This window comes from Wyeomyia smithii, chromosome 3, assembly GCF_029784165.1.
Source record: "Wyeomyia smithii strain HCP4-BCI-WySm-NY-G18 chromosome 3, ASM2978416v1, whole genome shotgun sequence".
Classification (NCBI taxonomy): domain Eukaryota; kingdom Metazoa; phylum Arthropoda; class Insecta; order Diptera; family Culicidae; genus Wyeomyia; species Wyeomyia smithii.
In genome coordinates, this window is record NC_073696.1 from 193538076 (window position 1) to 193544773 (window position 6698).

Consider the following 6698-nt stretch of genomic DNA (forward strand, 5'->3'; position numbering starts at 1 on the left):
CCAGCGGCTTTATTGTTTTTCAGCCGGCCGATCTCCTCTCTAACCTCCTGGAGGTCAGGGGCTGGGATTCTGTCGTCATCTGCGCGTACACCAAGATCTATTACCACTCCTTCGTCGTCCTCTGCTACATCGCCATTAAGGTGCTCATCGTAGTACTGCTTCCACCTGTCAATCACCTCACACTTGTTCGTGAGAAGGTTGCCGCCCAGGTCCCTGCACATGTCGGCTTGTGGCACATAGCCTTTGCGGGAACAGTTCAGCTTTTCGTAGAACTTTCGTGTGTCATTCGCACGGTACAGTTCCTCCATCGCCTCGCGATCTCGATCTTCCTCCTGGCGCTTCTTCTTCCGTAAGACCGAGTTTTGCCTGTTCCGTGCGCGTCGGTAGCGCTCCACGTTCGCCCTCGTTTGGTGTTGCAGCATTCTCGCTCGTGCTGCATTCTTCTCTTCTACTAACTGTTTGCACTCGTCGTCAAACCAGTCGTTTCTCCTGTTCGGAGCCATAGTACCAAGCGCCGCTACAGCAGTACTACTTATGGCTGATCGAATGTCCCTCCAGCCATCTTCAAGAGTAGCTGCGCCAAGCTGCTCTTTCGTTGGTAATGCTGCTTCCAGCTGCTGCGCGTACTCCCGTGCAAACTCGGCGTCCCGTAGTTGCCCGATGTTTGATCGCGGTGGGCGACTTTGACGCGTGTTTCGCACCGTCGAAAGTTTTGAGCGCATGCATACTGCAACAAGGTAATGGTCCGAATCAATATTCGCACTGCGGTAGGTGCGAACGTTGATGACGTCAGAGAAGAATTTACCATCGATTAGAACGTGGTCGATTTGGTTCTCCACTTGTGAGTCAGGTGATCTCCAGGTGGCTTTGTGGATGTCTTTGCGGGGGAAGAAGGTACTTCTGACTACCATACCGCGGGAGGCTGCAAAGTTCACACATCGTTGGCCGTTATCATTTGATGCGGCGTGCAGGCTATTCGGCCCTATCACCGGTCTGTACATTGCCTCCCGTCCTATCTGAGCGTTCATATCACCGATGACGATCTTAACGTCCCGTTGCGGACAGCTATCATACACCTGCTCCAGCTGCGCATAGAACGCTTCTTTCTCATCGTCGGCTCTTCCTTCGTGTGGGCAATGCACATTGATGATGCTGTAGTTAAAGAACCGGCCCTTAATTCTCAACTTACACATCCTCGCACTGATCGGCTGCCACCCGATCACGCGTTGGCGCATCCTACCCAGCACTATAAAGCCCGTCCCAAGCTCGTTGGTAGTGCCACAGCTCTGATAAAAGGTAGCCTCTCGATGTCCGCTTTTCCATACCTTCAGTCCCGACCAGCAAAGTTCCTGCAGTGCTACGATTTCGAAGTTCCGTGGATTTAGTTCATCATATATGATCCTGTCGCAGCCGTGAAAGCCTAACGATCTGCAGTTCCATGTACCGAGTTTCCAATCGTAGTCCTTATTTCGTCGCCTAAGTCTGTGCCGATTGTTCCGATCTGTATTAACTTCTTCGATATTTGCAACATTTGGTGTTTTTCGGGGCGGCTTGTTGGGCCTTCCCCAACCCCCCGTCTCGCCGGAGGGCCATCGTGTCAGCTCTGATTAGAGTCCCACGCTGACACCAGGACGTTGATCAGCCGCTCCTAGCATGGAGATCAGACGCTGTTTTGAGCCGCACCATCTTGGTGGACAGACGCTCGGGTTGGCGAAGCATTTCCTCTACCGCCGAGATATGGTTACCGCGCCAACGATCGCGTCGCACCTTCTCACTTAGCTATTGTCGGATGACAACATTGCCCAGGCAACGCCAACCAGTTGTGTCCATGTTTTAACTGGTAGTCTATTGTATCATATGACTCGTGGAGGCGTGAGATAGGAACTTGTGAGGACCGGAACTAAGTTTGACACTCCTTCCAAGTTGTCGACTCACCATTTGAAACCCAAATAATTTATTGAAACACAACTCATTTTTGAAAAGCTGTTGGAAAATGCTATTTCGGATAGGTATTGAAGATTACAAAATTTTTTAGAGCCAACACGGTTCGTTTGAGCGGTGTGACATCTTCGGCAAAGTTGTAGATAATAGTTTTGTTTTTCAAAAAAAATATACACTCTAAAAACAAATCACTAATTTAAAAAAAAAATACAAGAAAGTTATAAATTAATTATCGAAAACAGCCCATTTAAAAAAACTGATTTTTTTTTTATAAAAACTACGAAAGTTTACCTGAACAACGAAACCGGCCATGGAGAAATCAGAAAAAAAAGTTATATTCTTGACATTTATTTTTTTTTCACAGGGTACATTTTTTTGGAGGAACGAAGTTATTATTTACAACTTTGACAGATACACTATGCCAATCAAATAAACCGTTTTAACTGTAGAAATATTCTTGATTCCTCATAGAGTGCTCTTTTGGAAATAAAAAATATGTCTACAGTCGAAACGACATAGTGTCTTCGGCAAAGTTGCAAATAATATTTTGTCCTTCCAAAAAAAATATGCCTTTAAAAAAAAATAATTGAAAATAATTTTTTTTTTTCAAAAAAATATTTTTTTTTTAAATGATAACTTATTTCTCTTGATTTCTATATGATCGGACTGCTTTCATTGTTTTGGTAATCTTTCGTAGGTTTTATTGAAAAAATCAAGATTTAAAAAAATGAGCCCTTTTGAATAATTAATTTTTAATCTTTCTTCTAACTTCTGAATGAATAATTTTTTGAGTGTATTTTTTTTGAAAAGACAGAATTATTATCTACAACTTTGTCGAAGACGTCACACCAATCAAACGAACCGAAGTGCTTTTTTTTATTTTATACTCATTTTTCACAATATTATGAACCACCCTATGCCGAATAAATGAACCACCCTAATGAAACATAACGTATTCGATGCGTGTATAGTGTATATCATTATACAAGCTATTTCGAGAGACTAGTGATCAATTTCAAAAGATAAATTCTAAACATTTTTAACTCCGCCTTCCACAATTGAAAAAACGACTAAGTCCCAGAGAGTAATTTTTTGCAAAAAATTTTTTTTTTCAGATGACACCAATTCTCGACGTTTTATGCGTTTTTAAGTCATTTGGCATCAAAAAAAAATTTCGAAAACCGAAATTTAGCCCGTACCCCGCCCCCCGCCCTTGGGTGATTTTTCGGTTTTCAAAAAAGCCAAACTTCAATCGCTTTGCGCCACCCCATTTTAAGTCCGATTGAGCTGAAATTTTGCACAGGGTGTTTTTTCGAGCAGGTTAACATTTTGTATAGGGTTTTTTTTTTAAATTCGAGATGACCATTTTGGCTGGCACCCTATTACGTATGTGCTTTTATATGTTTAGCTGTTAGTTCTTACACGTTTAATCCACTATGATTTTTTCAATGTGTGTACGTAACATTTGAATTATCTTTTTGACAACTTTGTTTTTGCAACTTGCAAGACTCGATGTATTTTGTCAAAGTGTATGTTGCTAGAATTTAGTTTTGCGGAGCTTACTGACGTAAGCAGAGTTGTCAACAGCATAGTTTGCGTAGTACAGAATTCTGCCAGTGAGTAATCCGTTGCGAGTGTTTTTTTATTATTAAAGCACATTCGTATGAATTTCAACAAGATGTTTTTTCCTTTCGATAATAATAGTATGCATATTTACACGACTGATACGAGTTAAGCGTACGCTCAGAAGTAAACTGCGGCCTATTGCATTTTAACTTATCTAACATGACATGCACTTATATATCAATCATAATAGATCTTTATTGTTAATTCATTTCACAAATTTATTGTTCTATAGCAGCTGATTGCACTCCACAGTAACCAAAGATGTGTTCCGAAACAGAGGTCGAATTCTATGTTCGGCGTTCAACCCGCATCATGTGTTGATTGGTTATTCCTAGCACAATGGACGCTTGGAATTTCAGATCATTCAATGCCAATGCCGTTGTAAATTTGTATTGCATAGTTAGTTTCGTTAGCACTATCTTCAGCGATATCCAGGCGTATCTCATTCCGATGCAGTTTCGAATCCCCGCACTAAATGGAATGTATGCGTAAGGGTGTCCTTGGGAGCACCGTTCCGGGAGGAAATTATCTGGATCAAATTCATCCGAACGCTCTCCCCAAATCGTTTTGTCTCGATGCAGTTTTATGATGGGTATAGCTATCTCCGCTCCAGCCGGTATGGTCCACTCGCCGATCTGCAGTTCCTGCTCACAATGCTTTCCAAGTATGGCTACTACCGGTATAAGTCGCAGTGATTCCTTGATGCCCATTTCTAGATACTCTAACGAGGCAAGGTCCTCGGTAGTAATGTAACCGTCTTGAGGAACCACTTCTATGACTTCCTGATAAACCCGATCTTGCACTTTGCATAGCCATCATGAGTAGGGTTGGCGCAATAGCAAAGGACGTTGTGTCATTACTGGCGAATAGGAAAGTATCGATATTGTCCATCAATATGTCTTCACCGATTTCATGTGTTCCAGTCGTCATCTTTTCCAACCGCTCGATTAGTATTTCTTTATGATTGGGAACGTCTTCTGACTGGTCTATCTTTTGTGTAGATTTTATTGATTGACGTTGGTCGTAAACCTGCAGAAAATGTTCATCGGTTTAACTCAGAAAGTTACTATCATTTTTACCTCATACGAAAGATCTTTTAGTTTCCGTATGTAGTTCTGTTCCTTTTTAGAGTTACTTGTAAACTGGTAGGTGAACTCCAGATACATCCAAGGTTTATATATTCTACTGCACATCAACAAAAACATTCTGTAAAAATAAGTACCACTGAATATTATATGATTTGAAGATCATCGAATGACTGTATCACTTTGCTGAGTTGTCCGCGAACTGCTCTTGATAGTCGCGATCATCAACACGCACGTTAGCTCCGAGCAAAGTTAGTAGCGTTGAGGATAATGTATAAGTACTCGCCTGCGGTAGCATATCAAACGCTCCCTGGTCTACGAATGTATCCAGGGTCTGCACTAATTTATCTGCTCGTTCGTTGAAAATGGGCACGAATTTATTAATAATCGTTGAAGAAAAACTAGTATTTAGCCGTTTGCGTAACAATCGCCATAGCTCTGGCCCAGAACTCAACAGGCCTTTTTCAAATCGGATGAATTTGTAATAGTATGATCGCTTAACACAGCTTGGAGAATTGCAAATCACTGCTATGTGTTCTGGTCGATCACAGAAGACAATTAGTGCAGGTCCTAGCCACGCTCGAGCCGGTGTTTCGATTGTGTGCAAATGCTGCAGCAAGAAGTCGAACAATTCGTGTGGCCTAAGGCGGATGCCCAGATGTACACTTCCAATTAGAGGCCAATCGAACGGCCCAGGTATTTTTGCAGCTAGTTCGTATAGGCGTTTTCGCGAACGACGAAATGTGAAATAATTAACGCTGGCGAAAAATATTAAACAAATAAGCAACAAATCGAACATGGCGCGTGCGAATGGCAATCGAATAGCAGAGTGAAAGCCGTACTGAAAGCTTCTATTATAAACTGACTCGCTTTTATAACTGAGCGTTTAAAAGATTCAGTTGTTCTTGAAACCTTTTCCTAGGGTTCCGGGTGTAGGTTTGAAAACTTTATTTTGTTTTTGTTATATGTATGTGATTAGAATGGGTTAGTTGAGAATAATTATGCGATTTTTTTTATTTTAAATTTACATGGAGTACATATTCACCACCGCAGCAGAACATCGAAACCCACCCTAGGTGCTACGATGAAATGATTCAGGAAAGTTGAAAGAGTTGTTTATTATATTCTTACGGGAACAAATAGAATGATTCGTATCAGTCATTTGACGTGCGTCGTGAGCGAGGACTTTCACCGAAAAGGGGTGTGTTGGAGAGTGATGTAAGTTTGCACTTCGGTAGATGATCAGATATATAGTTAGATTAGGATAAAAATCTGTTGTTATCTGGTTGTAAAACATCATCTGATTCGTCGCTCGATTCCAAGTACATTTCCGTCACTAATTTTCAATACCATGCACATTAGAGTGGCCATTTTTGTAACATCATGCGAATTCGATGAGCGCCGGGCGGAAAACGTTTCCTTTTTACTCCAAAAATAAGCCATGAAAATTTGAAGTTGATCCGAGTTCATTAAATGGACCCACAAAACGCTTATATTTAAAAAATAATAGATTCTCATAAGAACTGTTGTTTTTAACTCTTTTTGGAATTTTCGCCTTAGTTTCTTAAAATAGTTGTATATTTTGCGACGAAATACTCTTCAATTATAAAATCATGTCGTTAGGGACATTCACATATTTCGTAACGCTAAATTATAGCAATTCTGAACACCTCCCACCCATAAATAACGCAATTTTGCATGGGGGCCTCGCGCAATGGAACTCTTCGTTGAATATCCCCTTCTACTTAGTACGTAATGAATGAATGACCTCTCATATTCGTTAGAGGTTTTGAAACTGCCATTCAGTGATTATATCCTCAATCGTACTTCATTGCTGCAACTGCGTAAAGTGAACCGCCACAATCGGATTGGTGAAGCAAAATTATTAAAATTATTAAGAACTTTTTGTATGGATTTGATGTTATTTTGAATATTATTATTATTATTATTATTTTCTATGAAACAGTTCAGCACTAGTGATCTGAATGCACTACGATGGCGAATTTTATCAAATACGGTCGGTAGATCTCCTGTTGATCGAATAGC

General features: G+C 40.9%; 1 pseudogene; it reads right to left on the reverse strand.

Annotated features, from left to right (window-relative positions):
• Nucleotides 1–3854: 3854 nt before the first annotated feature.
• LOC129728959 (probable cytochrome P450 313a4) lies at nt 3855–5451 on the reverse strand (annotated as a pseudogene).
• Between the last annotated feature and the right edge of the window lie 1247 nt (nt 5452–6698).